This window comes from Berghia stephanieae, chromosome 10 (genome assembly GCF_034508935.2).
Source record: "Berghia stephanieae isolate SIO BIC M18660-M18661 chromosome 10, UCSD_Bste_1.3, whole genome shotgun sequence".
Classification (NCBI taxonomy): Eukaryota; Metazoa; Mollusca; class Gastropoda; order Nudibranchia; family Aeolidiidae; genus Berghia; species Berghia stephanieae.
In genome coordinates this window covers 26,270,161-26,285,160 of record NC_088369.1, presented here as the reverse complement: position 1 = coordinate 26,285,160, position 15,000 = coordinate 26,270,161, and the positions used below count along the sequence as shown (strand labels likewise).

The 15,000-nt window shown below is 36.1% G+C and overlaps 1 protein-coding gene across 7 annotated transcripts in view; it reads left to right on the top strand.

The window, feature by feature from the left end:
• LOC144980885 (diacylglycerol kinase delta-like) overlaps nt 1-15,000 on the top strand; it is a 204,945-nt gene that overhangs the window by 137,358 nt on the left and 52,587 nt on the right. For 2 of the 7 annotated variants that reach the window (XM_078928782.1, XM_078928781.1), the window contains exon 1: nt 5,714-5,935. The exons of 2 other annotated variants lie outside the window; for them this stretch is intronic. The gene's annotated coding sequence lies outside the window, so the exon portion shown is untranslated. Of the gene's footprint in view, nt 1-5,713; nt 5,936-13,070; nt 13,181-15,000 lie in introns of those variants that run through there. 3 more of the 7 variants (XM_078928785.1, XM_078928783.1, XM_078928784.1) reach the window with 3 other exon arrangements.

The following is a 15,000-nucleotide window of genomic DNA, read 5'->3' as shown; positions in this document are numbered from 1 at the left end:
TAAACAAAACAAAACAAACAAAATATTTTATTTTAAATGAATTTTTTCTATAAATCATATCATTCTTCTCAATAAACCATCATGTTTTTTTTTTTGTTTGTTGTTTTTTTTTTGGTGTTTTTGTTGTTGTTTTTTTTTTTTGTTGTTGTTGTTGTTGTTGTAAAACTATACATTCATTTTGTAGCATCTTAACCATTCACACTTAAAACCGTTTTTTTTAGGCGATGGGTCACACACATAATATCATTAATAATATTATGATAACAATTATCTCTAAACGGTATGGATGATATGGTATGCGTTTAACATTCTTTCAATTCAAATTGACTGATGGGTGAAATTCATTGCCTACTAAGAGTACCAAATTAAGAAACTAGTGGAGCAGGCACCGGTAAAAGATAAACATCTGATCAAGTGTGTATGAAAGGTGCCAGGCAAAGCAAGAAAGAAAAATACAAGGAACAAAATTATCCCAAAAAATCAGTCTTAAAAATTTTAAAAAAAAAAAAACAACAACTTGAGCTTATATATAGAGCAATATCCATTAAACGTGCTCAAAGCGCTTTGCAGGGGGTCCCTGACCAACAGCAACGCGTAACATGTAGAACGAGACGAGTATACCGATCAGACAAGCTACCATTAATCAGAAAGTCTGAGGTCGATCCCCAGTCGATGTAGACTGGTTTTTTTGGGGATGGTTTTTTCTTCTTCTTGTATTGTTCATTCTTTAATTGTCTGGCTTCTTTCATAAAAAAAAAAAAATAATAATAAAATTCCCTTTATTCATCCCCAAGGGGAAATTTGTCTTTAGGGTCTAATCCAAGGGAAGACTGGAATAACCCAGGCGTCAGCCGCAGAGCAGCGCCGCAAAGTGAGCTAGGGAGAGGTGACTTACTCAAGGCCACACAACGCTTGTAATTTCGTAGCCTTTGTGTTTGTATTTTTCTCTGACCTCTCTTTCCACCCAGCAGTTATTAGGTAGCTGGGTCTGGTAGATACCTATACAGGAAAATAGTAAGCGATAGAGTAGAATGGCGTCCTATCTAAAGGATAGCAAGCAATTAATATTGTCCGTTTCGCCTAATGGCGCTGATGACTCCTTTTATTTTCTTTTAAAGTCTCTCGCTCGGTGTTGTGTTCTTGTAATAATATCATGTATTATACTCGCCTTTGGACCCGCTGGTTTCGAGTCCCCCTGTGGACGGTGTAAAGTAAAGTTGAATCCTTGGGAAACCTCTTTACTGGCTCACATTCTTCTTCTTCTTCTTCTTCTTCTTCTTCTTCTTCTTCTTCTTCTTCTTCTTCTTCTTCTTCTTCTTCTTCTTCTTCTTCTTCTTCTTCTTCTTCTTCTTCTTCTTCTTCTTCTTCTTCTTCTTCTTCTTCTTCTTCTTCTTCTTCTTCATCCACCTCCACCTCATCCCTCTTCCTCCTCCTCCTCCTCCTCCACCCCCTCCACCACATCCTCCATCTATCTAACGACCAGACTGACACAATCACCTGTTGCCCTACATACCTGTACCAACCAAACCTTGTTTCATTTGCCTACTCACCCACATTATTTCTTACTGTTCACTGATAACACTTTACCTAGTCAGTCAGACGACCACAAATATGAGTAACACTTATTGGGAGCGATCTATAGATAGTATGCGCTTGGCTAAGGAGTTCACAACATTGCCATCCGGAAGTATAACGGACCAACACACAAAACTCTGTGTGACCATGATCGTTTATAGTCAGGTTAATACAGTTTAGTGAGAATTACTCACAAACGCGGATGGCAAAAAACAATAACAAAGACCTGAGTGACGTCAACTTTGAACTATCTATTGATAGAATGCGCTTGGCCAAGGAGTTCACAACATTGCCATCCGGAAGTATAACGGACCAACACACAAACTCTGTGTAACCATGAACTTTTATAGTCTGGTTAATACTGTTTAGTGAGAACAACTCACAAACGCGGATGGCAAAAACAATAACAAAGTCATGAGTAACGTCATCTTCGAACTATCGAAATTCATGTTTTCGTCCAACCGAGTCATCAATCACGTGATTTGTTGCTGTCCAACAATTGGACATTTCTGAACAAGTTAAATGTAAACACGCTGCTTTGTTTATGAAAGTCTGTGTATGTGTCAAGCTGAACACAATGACCAATCGTAATGTTGGTATATTCAAAATCTGTGAACACGTTTCACTATGTTGGTCACTTTGAGCACATTTTGCAATGTGACCAATGACCTCGAGCACATGGAAAGTTAATATAGATCATGCCCTTTGCTCACATATTTAAAGACCAAATAGTAATTTATGAAAAATAATAGGGAAAAAAAAATAATTTAGACCTTCATTCATTATTTTTTATTTAAATTTTTAAACAAGTCCTATTTATCTATTTTCTTAAATAAATTTTCAAATGATTGATTTTTATGTCTGTCGTTGTAGCTGATTCCATTTCATTTTAAAAACATGTTTCCTACATGCCGACTTGCACTTATTTGCAGGTCTGATAACACAATTCATTGTTGTAAAGGAAATCTAAAAAGATAAATTACTCAAAATATCCATTACAACGATGTTAACCTAGGCCCATAGGGATGTTCAGATGTCAGACCTGCATAATATGTACACGTCGCAACAAGCATATTATCTTGTTTTGTTTTGTTTTTAAAAAATATTTTTCTGTTTTTGATTTTTGTTTGTTTTGTTGGTTTTTGTTTGTTTGTTTGTTTGTTTTTTAAATTTTATTTTATTTTTGTGTTTTTTTTTGTTTGTTTGTTCTGTTTTGTTTGTTTGTGTGTTTTTTTTTGTTTTTTTTTTTTGACACAGCGGGCAGATCTTAGCAAGCCGGATGCGGGTTTGATTCAATGTTGTTGTAATGGAAAATATTTTGCTTAGGTTTTCGAGTTTTTCCATTACTTAATGAGCCCATAACAATTTGGGTTATCAGACCTGCAAACACGTCAGTCAGTTTGACAGCATGTGTTAAAGAGTTCAAAGAAATTATTTTACATAAGTGTAACTTGATCATTCTTGTTGCTGTGGGTCTAACAAACTGGTATATATATATATATATATATATATATATATATATATATATATATATATATATATATATATATATATATATATATATATATATATATATTCTTTCGTGGGGGGGGGGGGGGGTTTGTGGGTTTTTGTTGTTGTTTTTTGTATATTTTTTCACTTAAAAATATCGAGTTGAACAATCAAATTCACGCCAATTAATGGATACTTTCTTTTTTCTCTGTAAAAAAAAAAAACAGAAGAACAAAAATAAAAACTAACGAAATAGAATTATTGTTAACATCCAAATAAAATAGTATAAAAACACTGATTCAGACCACTAATAATGACTAGATTTTAAAAAAAATATTCTTTTGCAACCGTCATCCCAGGAGAAACGTGTCCACAGATAATGTCAGTCGAGGTCCATTTCAAATTGGGTTTTGGTTCCTTCCACAATGAATAAAGAAAAGAGATCGAGAAATCTCTGAGGATTAGTCTAATGCCTTAATCCCTCAACCATTTCACGCCCCCCACCCCACCCCTTGCCCACTCCCCAATCCCCCGCGGTGTGCACATCACTAAACAACGTTGTTACATTCATCAGGCGGAGTACGGATCCAAGCTTCCGTTTCACACGCTATTATGTCACGTGATCGTATGTGTCACATTTATGAGAATATCATTTTATGTCATCATAATTTGTTTCAAAACTGTGTTGATGTTATGCATATAGGTAAAATACCCACGTTCGCCCGTCGAATTTAACGTACCAACACACAAAAATTATGTGTTATCCTAAACGTGTATAGTCTGATTAATAGAATTTAGTGAATAACTTATCATTAAAATAGCTTTTAAAAAAAACAATAACAAAGAGCTGAGTGAGGTCAGTTTCGTTCCATCTCGCTTGGCTAAGAAGCTCATAACATTGCCATCCGGAAGTATAACGGACCAACACACAATACTGTGTGTATCCATGAAGGTTTATAGTCGGGTTAATACAGTTCAGTGAGAATTACTCTCAAACGCGGATGGCAAAAAACAATAACAAAGACATGAGTGACGTCATCTTCGAACTATCTATGGATAGTTCGAAGATGACGTCACTCAGGCCTTTGTTATTGTTTTTGCCATCCGCGTTTGTGAGTTGTTCTCACTAAACTTATTACAGTTCATGGTTACACAGAGTTTGTGTGTTGGTCCGTTATACTTCCGGATGGCAATGTTGTGAACTCCTTGGCCAAGCGCATACTATCTATACAACGATTTGGCATCTGTCAATAAATGTAAACACGCTGCTTTGTTTATGAAAGTTGTACACATACCCATGAATAATGCTGAGCAAAATGACCAGTAGTGGCGTTGGGTATTTCTCAATCTGTGAACACTCTTCACCGTGTGCTCAAAATGACCTCGAGCACATGGAAAGATGCGGCTGTATGGTCTCGTCGTTGTATGACACTCGCTTTCGGATCGGTAGCTCCTGGGTTTGAGCCTCGCTCGGCGCATATTTGAGTCCTTGGAAATGGCTCTTTACTCACATTCTCTCATCGTACTCAGGTGTAAAATGAGTGCTTGGCCTGGCGTTGCCTTTGTCGAAAAAAAAGAATTGTATTATCGCCTAACATGCGCCACGCTGCTCGTTCTACATCTTACTGTTGGTCGGCGATTCCTCGTAAAGCGCTTTAATCACGTTTAGTTGATATTGTGCTATATAAAAACTAAAGTTTTGAACAAATATAGATCATCCCCATTAAAGCTTTACTTACACAGTTTGAATGTAAATAAATGTCTTCATTCAGGAAAGTGTGTTTCGTTCTTTAATCTTGAAAAAAAAAGCCCATAAAATTAGATTAAAACATTCAAAAGAGGAATGTAAGGAATTATGATAGATGAATTAAAAAACGGGGCGCACACGCACACACATTCGTTATTTTCATCTAGATATTTGTACACATTTTATGACTAGATTTAAATTGTTCTATCTCGTTATATATAACTTTTAAAAACATGTTTTGACAGAGCAAATCCGTTCATTGGCCAGATATTCATACTATCACACCAGAATACGGTGAGAAAATGTGCATACGGAGCATTTTCCAAGAACTCAACTTTGCGCCCCTCAAGAGCTCTGACTCGAACCCAAGACCTACCGGACTGAAGGCGAGTGTGCCATAGCACAAGACCCAATGATGTGGCACATCGTTGTTGTGGTTTTCAAGAGGGGTTTTACTATAATTTATCATTCATTCATAACAGTCATTGCTGCATCTGTTCGGCGTGGCGTACCTTACAGTAACTATGCTAATTTATTGTATTCGATTATATTAATCAAATATTAATCACAAACAGCTGTGTATCTAATTTCCGATGGTATTGTGGGCACCTCATAATATTTCACTTACAGACGGATGTGTGCTATAATATTTCATATTACACACTCCATCGCACTTGACATCCTTCCTACTATGCTCCATTCTTCTAAACAAGTAAAACTTTACACACACGCAGACACACACACACACACACACACACACACACACATACATACATACACATACACACACTCTAAATTTACCGCAACATGAGCTATTTTTGTGTGAACGAAGGAAGTCCGTCTGAGTGTGTGTAGTCATTTGTGTGTTTTTGTGTGTAGCTATTTTAGCTCTTGTCTAGTGTGTCTAGGTTGTAACGTAAGCCTATGAGTTCGTGTGTGTTCACTCCTCGTCGTGTGTAATTTTAGCGTACGTAGGTTTTCACTGGATAAAGTGGGTGTGTAGGTTCAATGGCTCAATGGACAAAAAAACTTTCTCCTCGTTTTTGAAAGTGTTGTGGCTTAACCAGGCCGCATGCATTGAATTGTGTGAATATTCGCTGCTTCGACGGTCCGTTTTCTTACGTAATTCTGACTGTTTCTTATATATTATTTTCTAGTGATTATTCATCCATTCATTAAATCATTCATTCATTCACCCATTCAAATTATTTTTATCGATTCCCACTTCTATCTACTTCTACACATGACCTCACGTTCTGTTTTCGGATTTTCAGTGGATTATGGATACAACTACAACCGATTTCATCATTGTGTGTTTGAGAGAGATGTGTATTGTGTAGGCGTGTCTATTCTCTTTTAATACCCCCCCCCCCCCCTATTGGTTAATATTATTATCTATTTATTGTTATTATTATTATTATTATTATTATTATTATTATTATTATTATTATTATTATTACCTATTATTATTATTATTATTATTATTATTATTATTATTATTATTATTATTATTATTATTATTATTATTACCTATTATTATTATTATTATTATTATTATTATTATTATTATTATTATTATTATTATTATTATTATTATTACTCCCAAGTGACATGTAGCCCTACATATATGCAGGTCTGACACCCGAACCAACTTATGGGCCTAGTTTAACATTGATGTAATTCATTAATAAGGGACAATATTTTGAGTAATTTTTTTATTTTAGATTTCCATTACCCTACAATAATTAGCCCATAAGGAATTGGGTTATCAGACCTACAACTAAATGCACGTCGTTCCCTAGTGACTAGATTGTGTTTTGCATTATATTTAAATTTTTACCTTTTAATTTATAATCAAATCTAGCATCCGGATTTTTCTTTTAATTTTCAGTGCGTGGATTGTGAAAAAGTTTTCCTTGTTGGGGCTATTTTTGTATATTTGTGGATAATAGATACACAAGTGTATTGTTAGAAGTAGGGATCCTAATAGCTCAGTTGATAGACCACTCGCTTCACTCGCAAAGGGACCGAGATCGATCCCAGCAAAGTGTCGATTTTATTTTCTGACCCCCCCCCCCCCCCCCCACCCCCGTTCGGTCCACCCAGCAGGGTGGCTGGTTCTGTGAGATCTGACGGAAAATAGCCTACTTCGTGATGCGTTCTATCCAAAGGATAGCTGACAATTACTATTGTCCCCCTCACACAATAGAAACCGGATTCTACATGGCTCCACGGGTCTCGTGGCTCTGAAGTGGTCGTGTTGAGGATGGAATTTTCACTTATCTTCTTCCTCATCACTTGACTACATTATAAATATATGCCTATTTAAAAATAAATACTGATCACATGATGTCGTACACATTGAATATTAATTTATATACATTATTTGGGGTTACTCATAAACATGGATTTAAAAAATAAACCCATATTATATATAAAGACTTAAGTGACGTCAACTTCGTTCTATCTATATTTTTAGCTTGAAAGATGGTTCGGATTTGACGTCAATCAGCTCTTTGTTATTTTTAGTCAGACATCCATTTTCGTGACGACTTCTCACTAAATGTTATATATCAGACTATGTTTTTTTAAAAAAAATGTTTTTAAGGGTTTTACGGCGCTTGCAACACATTTAGGTTATATCAGCACCAGTAAAAAGGAAGAAAATGGGATAGCAAAAAGTTCTAGAATTACGTACAATTAAAGCACCCAAGAGAAAGTAAGACATAGGGGAACTGGGAACAAATAGGGATCAGATGGAGATTCCAAGAGCATACCACCAATGTACTTAGTTTGAGATCACTTATAAGTCTCATCCGGACACAAGTGCAAAATCCAACAAAGAGGAACACACTCAAATGCTTACATTATACATTAAAAATAACAAATACAATAATACATAACAGAGAGATGATTTACAAGGAAAAAAATATCATCTCCCAAAACAATAACTATGCATTTGACTGTTTCCCATGGTTCACACAGTTTGTCTGTATGGTACGTTATATCCGGCCGGCTGATGTTATGACTATTTTACCTAAACGCATAGCGTTAATGTCGAGTAAAACGGCGCTTCGGTTATAACCAATGGCATATATTCATATTCATTGCATCATCACATATCTGTATTGATGCTAAACGTTTAGCTAAAATACTCGCAACATCACCGGCCAGTTTTACACATGCCAACACACAAAACTGTGTGTAACCTTTCCGCCTTTAACGTTTCTAGTCTAATATTATCTATTGTAGTGTGAGCAAATCACTAACATTAACTTGCGTCAAAAATAGTAGTAGAGATCAGACTGGCGTCAACTTCGTTACTTTTATAGACGTATTTGTTTGTTACTGTGTGTGTGTGTGTGTGTGTGTTTTAGAGAGAGAGAGAGGGAGAGTGAAAGAGAGGGAGAGAGAGAGAGAGAGAGAGAGAGAGAGAGAGAGAGAAGAGAGGATGAGAGGGAGGAAGAAAGAAGAGAGGGGGATGGGAAAAAGGGGGGGGGTCATCTATTTATTTGCGATTGATGTCACACATCTAATTCATTCAGATTAATTTTATTATATTAATGCCATGGCAGCTTACTATTTTTTTAAAACCAATTTATTATTATTGTCATCTATTGTTGTAGTTTTATCATCCATTTAAATCCAGGGTTATTGCCGTATCGACGTCTGTGCAGGTTGAACAGGTTTGCCATCCAGAATGATTTCTCATATGTTAACTCGCTCAACCCTAACACCGACTGGGTTACTTGTACCCCATGTCTATTTATCTCATAAGTTTTTTAAAAAAAAAGACAAAATATAGGCGCAGTATCAAAGCTATTTTGTTTTTAGGTTTTGCATGTTAAAAACAGTTTATCTATGCACATGCTCATTTTTAATACATTTCTTCCAATTTTGAAAAGTAGCAAAAATCTCGAGGATTGAGTAAGTTAATACGTTTTGAGGTCCAAAATATGATAGATAGTATGGTAATGTTGACTTAAAAGATTCAGAAAGTTAAAGAGTTTGTAACTAACAAAAGGGGCAAAATAATGATAAAAGTGGAATAGTTGAATGGCATTAAATATCATCTCCTCCTTGATGAGAATCTAGGTAGCCAGACAGATGATCAACAGAATTTACTGGATTTTCCTTCCCCCGTATAGATAGTATGCGCTTGGCTTCGAAGCTCGCAACATTGCCATCCTGAAGTATAACGGACCAACACACAAAACTATGTGTGACCATGGACTTTTATAGAGCTAATACATTTTAATGAATATTGCTCATAAACTTGAATGGCATATAACAAAGACCCGAGTGACGTCAACTTCGTTCTATCTATTACTATTAGCTTCATAAGGTTCCAGAAATTCAGCAAATGTTAGGTTTGAAATATTGGATGGTTACGCATGTTGTTGAAAGTAAACAACCGTTAGGCATTTGGTTGGTTCGACCTTGTTTTATTTACAACGTGTTAGTTTCATTCAAACCTCAAAATGATGGAAAGTAGGGCAGTTTTATCTGGTTAACTACCTCAACCGTCATGCCGTTTTGGGGCGGTTGATTGATCACATGTTTTTGGCTATCAATTCTATTTTCTGACTACCACCATGTCACACACTAGCAGTCCCCGGTTAGGTGTCCTTTTTTTTTGTACTAACGCTCACTTACCTCGGGCTATCGATTCTGTTTTTTAACCTCCACCCAAACCATCTCGGTATCTCAGACGATGGGTCACAGATGTAAGTTGTTTTTAATGAACTTTTTTTTATATTGCGCAATATCCACTAAACGTGCTCAAAGCGCTTTACAATGTGTCCCTCACCAACGGAAACACGTAACATGTAGAACGAGACATGACGCCTGTTAGGCGAAATTACAACAACAACAAAAATTCGACATAGACTACGCTGTTTACGGCCAGGTACTTATTTTGCACATCAGTACGGTGAGAGAATGTGAGTAAAGAGCCTTTTGCAAGAACTCAACTATACGCCGAGCGAGGCTCGAACCCAGGACCCTCCGATCCGAAAGCGAGTGTCATACCACTAGACCACATAGCCGCACTAAAACTTTAAAAAAGTTGTTTTGTCCGTTGACGACAACAACAATAGTAGTGATATTGTTACTGATAACAAGTCAGCCTTCAGCATCACTATCTGTATCCCTATCTATAAGTGTTTAAATTGTTACAAGTGACTGGTTGACACCCACCGGGGTTGAGTGGTGTCATTGTATTGTTAATATGAAAACAGAGCTGTCTATTTGAATCTTTTTTAAAAACTCGTAGTGTTCAGCGGGGGGGGGGGGGGGGGGGGGGGGGGGGGGGGACAACTCACTTTAAATAGCTGTAGAAATAAACAATTTGCCCTCAGCATGGTCCAAACGCAGATAGACGGACAAATCAAATCCTTTTTTTTTAGTGTGGGCAACGGAAGAGTTTCTACAATGACAAAACTTATGAAGGACAACGGACAAAGCCGAAAAGAATTAAAGAAGCTGATATACAGAGAAGTGAAAAAAAAACATGGAACGAGCGAGATAAAAAAAAAAAAAGTTAGCTCAGGATAAAGAAAGAAGGATGGAAAGTGTTTGTCTGCGGCCTATACCCTGACCCAGGGTGAAAAATGCAATGATGATGATTATGGTCCAAAAAACAGTTCAAAGTCCTGAATATTATAGATTCTCTATTGAATTAAACTTTCCTTCTCAATCTCAACAAGATTTATTGAGTCAATGAGGCGTAGGCAGTTCTGTAGCTGGAGCCAAAAATTCGTATTTCTACGAACTTTTCATAGTTCCAGGCAGGTCTGTGAAAGCCATCACTTCAATCTGGTATAAACGGTGTCAGGGGTGAACCAGATCAAATATTAACATTTATTATAAAGCACATAATTTCCACGGATTTACCATGTTCAATGCGCTTTACAAACTTTCAGTTTTCCTCCCTCTCTTTACTCTCATCGTACCCAGATGTAAAATGAGTATCTGACCGTTAACAGCGTTGTCTTTGTCGGAAAAAGAAATTATATATATATATATATATATATATATATATATATATATTATATATATTATATATATATATATATATATATATATATATATATATAGTGCGCCTAACAGGCGTTATGTCCTGTCTTACATGTTAGATATCACTGTTGATTAGGGATCCCTTGTGAAACGCTTTGAGCGCTTTTAGTGGACATTGCGTTATATAATAAATGTTCTAGTTTCGTTTAGGAGTTTGACGTTCTGGACCCTAAAATATCGAGCGGTACAGCAAGCCCTCATTGTTTACCTTTTCTTTCCTTTGTATACATTTCGATTACTCCCCTTTTTTTTGTAGATCGTGACTTTGGTGTCGATGTTATATCGTTGTTTTTGGTTGTTGTTTTTTTGTTTCGCCTTTTTAAAAAAAAACTTTTTTTTTTCTTTTGTATTGTCTGCATTTTCTTTCCTTCTTATCTTTCTTTTTTATCTTTCTTTTATTTTTTCTTATTCTTTTCTTTCTTCCTTTTTTCTTTTTTTTTTTTTGGCGGGGTGGGGGGGGGGGGGGGGTTATCAGTTGCAGATTAGATTAAAAAAAAAAAATTAGAGATAAGATATTATGTGCGTTAAAAGGTTGATAACGTGATTCAACTTTGTTTTGTTTCTATTTCTGTTGAGAGGACCAAAGTCGAATAGCAAACGATGAGATAATAGAGTGTTTCAGCAGATCAAAATTAATTTAGGACTTAATATTAGACTTAAGACCTATCTATCACATGATCGCTTATAATATAGATTGTGTGCGCTTGGGTAAGAAGGTTACCGCATTGCCATCCAGAAGTATAACGGACCAACACGCAAAACTATTTGTAACCCCAAACGTTTATAGTCTGGTTATGAGAATTACTCATAAACGCGGATGGCAAAATAGAAACAAACAATAACGAAGACCCGAGTGACATCAACTTCATTCTATCTATAACTCTAAAAAAGAAAGTCGATGATGGGTCGCCTTGGGTGGTCGTCTTTTGATATCCGCTGCTGTATGTTTGTGTCTAGGAGGTGGTACGAAATTACGAATGCAATTATGTCTTTGTTGTCGTGTAAAGATTGCCCTGATAAAACAACGTACGGCCCTTAAGATACATATTTAGATAGAGGGATCTGTCTCTCTTTGGCTTTGTCGTTTAACATTAGAGTCTGTTGCTATTTTATTCGATGGGCAGCTATATATATATATATATATATATATATATATATATATATATATATATATGTATGTATATATATATATAATATATATATATATATATATATATATATATATATTATAAAAACAAAAACAAAACAAAAATAATAAATGAAATAATAGTGCTCAACTTTTTGATACAAGGAGCTATTTATAAAACATTTCCTAAATACTTATGATCAACTTCTACTTCTACAATATTGTTTCGAGCGTTCGCTCTCATCAGGAAGTGGAAGTTCCTCTTCCTGATGAGAGCTGATGCTCGAAACAATATTGTAGAAGTTGATCATAATTATACTTGAAATGTTTTATATGTATATGTGTCTTCGAGTAAGATAGAGGTCTTTGCGCTCGTGATATAACAGTGTTTGGTTTGTAGCCATTTAATTCGTGCATATCGTGCGCTCTCTCTCTCTCTCTCTCTCTCTCTCTCTCTCTCTCTCTCTCTCTCTCTCTCTCTCTCTCTCTCTTTCTCTCTCTCTCTCTCTTTTTTTCTCTCTCCCTCTATCTCTCTCTGTCTCTCTCTCTCTTTTTCTCTCTCTCTATCTATCTATCTATCTATCTATCTATCTATCTATCTATCTATCTATCTATCTATCTATCTATCTATCTATCTATCTATCTTTGAAATGCCAATTGATATAATATTTAAATAATATTAACATGGAAATGTAGTGAGCAGGTTTTGAACTAGCTGAATACATTAATAACGTGTGTGTGTGTATGTGTGTGTGTGTGTGTGTGTGGGGGGGGGGGTTATAAAGGTCCATTTTCATGACATGCATTCATTAACAAACAAACAAAATAAAGAGAAAAAAATAAATAAAAACAAGCAGAAAGAAAGAACGAAGAGAAAAAAAAAAAAAGAATATGTGCAACCAAATGAATTGTGTCCTCATTTGAATGTAAAACTTAAACGAGTATAATCATCATTTGCTGTACTAATTAGTGTGCCTTTAAAATTGACTTATCACTGGTGAGATGTAACACCTGTTGTAATCCCATGATAATATTATGTCGTGGTTTTACTGTGCCATTGATGGTTTTATAGTCATAACAATAACAATGGACTCCGGATGTTGCCACTAGCATATGGATTATTTTGTTGTGTTGTGTGTATATGAACTGTTTCAACCGCAACGGTATTTTTTATATTAGATCAACCGAGTGTTCAAAGTAGTAGTAGGAGTAGTAGTAGTAGTAGTAGTAGTAGTAGTAGTAGTAGTAGTAGTAGTAGTAGTAGTAGTAGTAGCAGCAGCAGCAACAATAGTAGTAGTAGTAGTAGTAGTAGTAGTAGTAGTAGTAGTAGTAGTAGTAGTAGTAGTAGCAGCAGTAGCAGCAGCAACAATAGTAGTAGTAGTAGTAGTAGTAGTAGTAGTAGTAGTAGTAGTAGTAGTAGCAGCAGCAGCAGCAGAAACAAAGTTTAGTATCAGCCATAACAGTAATAATAGCAGCGGTATGTAAGTAGTAGTAGCTTCAGCAACTTCAACTGTGATACGTAAATGCAGCGGTTACCATTGATTTGGCTAATGAGATAGACTTATTTGTAATGAGCAATTCATTTGATTGGGTGTGTGTGCTACATTTGTGAAAGTCATGAAATTGTGGCAAGTGTAACATCTGGTGGGGCGACGGAGATAATTATGATGTTGTTGATGGAGTGAGTGGTGGTGGCGGTGTTGGTAGTATTGATGGTGATGGTGACAGTGGTAGTGGTGGTGGTTGTGGTGATGGCGATGATGATGATGATGGTGGTGGTGGTGGTGATGATGATGATGATGATGGTGGTGGTGGTGGTGATGATGACGATGATGATGATGATGATGATGATGATGATGGTGGTGGTGGTGGTTGTGGTGGTGGTGGTTGTTATATTGGTAATATTGATATTGATGATGGTGATGATAAGAATGATGTGATGGTTATAATAGTAATAATGATATTGATGATGGTTATGATCGAGTCAAGATTTTTTTTTCTGCCTTACCCGTCCACTCGGCAGTAATTGAGTAACTGGGTCTGTTAGATCCTACGGAAAGTACTTTGCGATAGATAGCGTCCTATCCAAAGGTTAGTAAGCAATTGCTATTGTTCGTTTCACGTTATAGAAATCGAAATAAACTCCGGCTCCATGTCAATTCAGGACAAGCGATGCAGGCGCCACTGGGCGGTAGTCATTTTGCATGATTTGGCATACAACGCTTTTATTTACTTTTTTTGGTCGATACCGGGACGATAATCGATACTTTCCAAAGTACTGAGTACTGGTATTGTTTGTTCGTCAACTAACTGACCTCTGGGATATTTTTATTTATTTATTTTGGCCGAGGGCATAAATAGCCAACTGTTTGGTGGCAGTTTATCAAAGTAGGTTGTCTTGTTCATGGTGCTTTACGTTTTATTTCTTTGTTTGTTTGTTTGCTTATTTTTTGTTGTTTATTGTTTGTTTGTTTTTTTGTTTGTTGTTTTTATGTTTTTATTTTTTTTTTTTACACCACCGGAAGAGGTCACTTACAGTTTCTTCTTCAATATCAGCATGTGTTGTGGTTGTTTGACAAACCGTTTAGTGTACAGGTCGTTGTTGGGAGTCTGTCAAAAAAATTCCGCCCCTCCGCTACGGCATCATAAGATACCGTCGCCTCGGCATTCCAGGAAGGAATATAGATACTTCATTAAATAGGATGTCTAATGTCAACAGGAATCACCCATGTTTTCCAGATGAGCAAATTGTGGGGTTAATAATCTTGCCCAAGGGAGAAAAAAAAAAAAAAAAAGCGAAAGTGCCTGAACCCGGGACCTTCCGGATCACAGTGCAATGCCTAAACCACTCGTTTCATTCATCCTATTTTATTGATAAAGGGGAAACCCGAAACGTTCATTTGATCTGTTTTTGTAATTAAATTGAAGCTTACATTCAATTTCACATTATTATTTACCACTTATGTAAGGCGATTTTTGATTT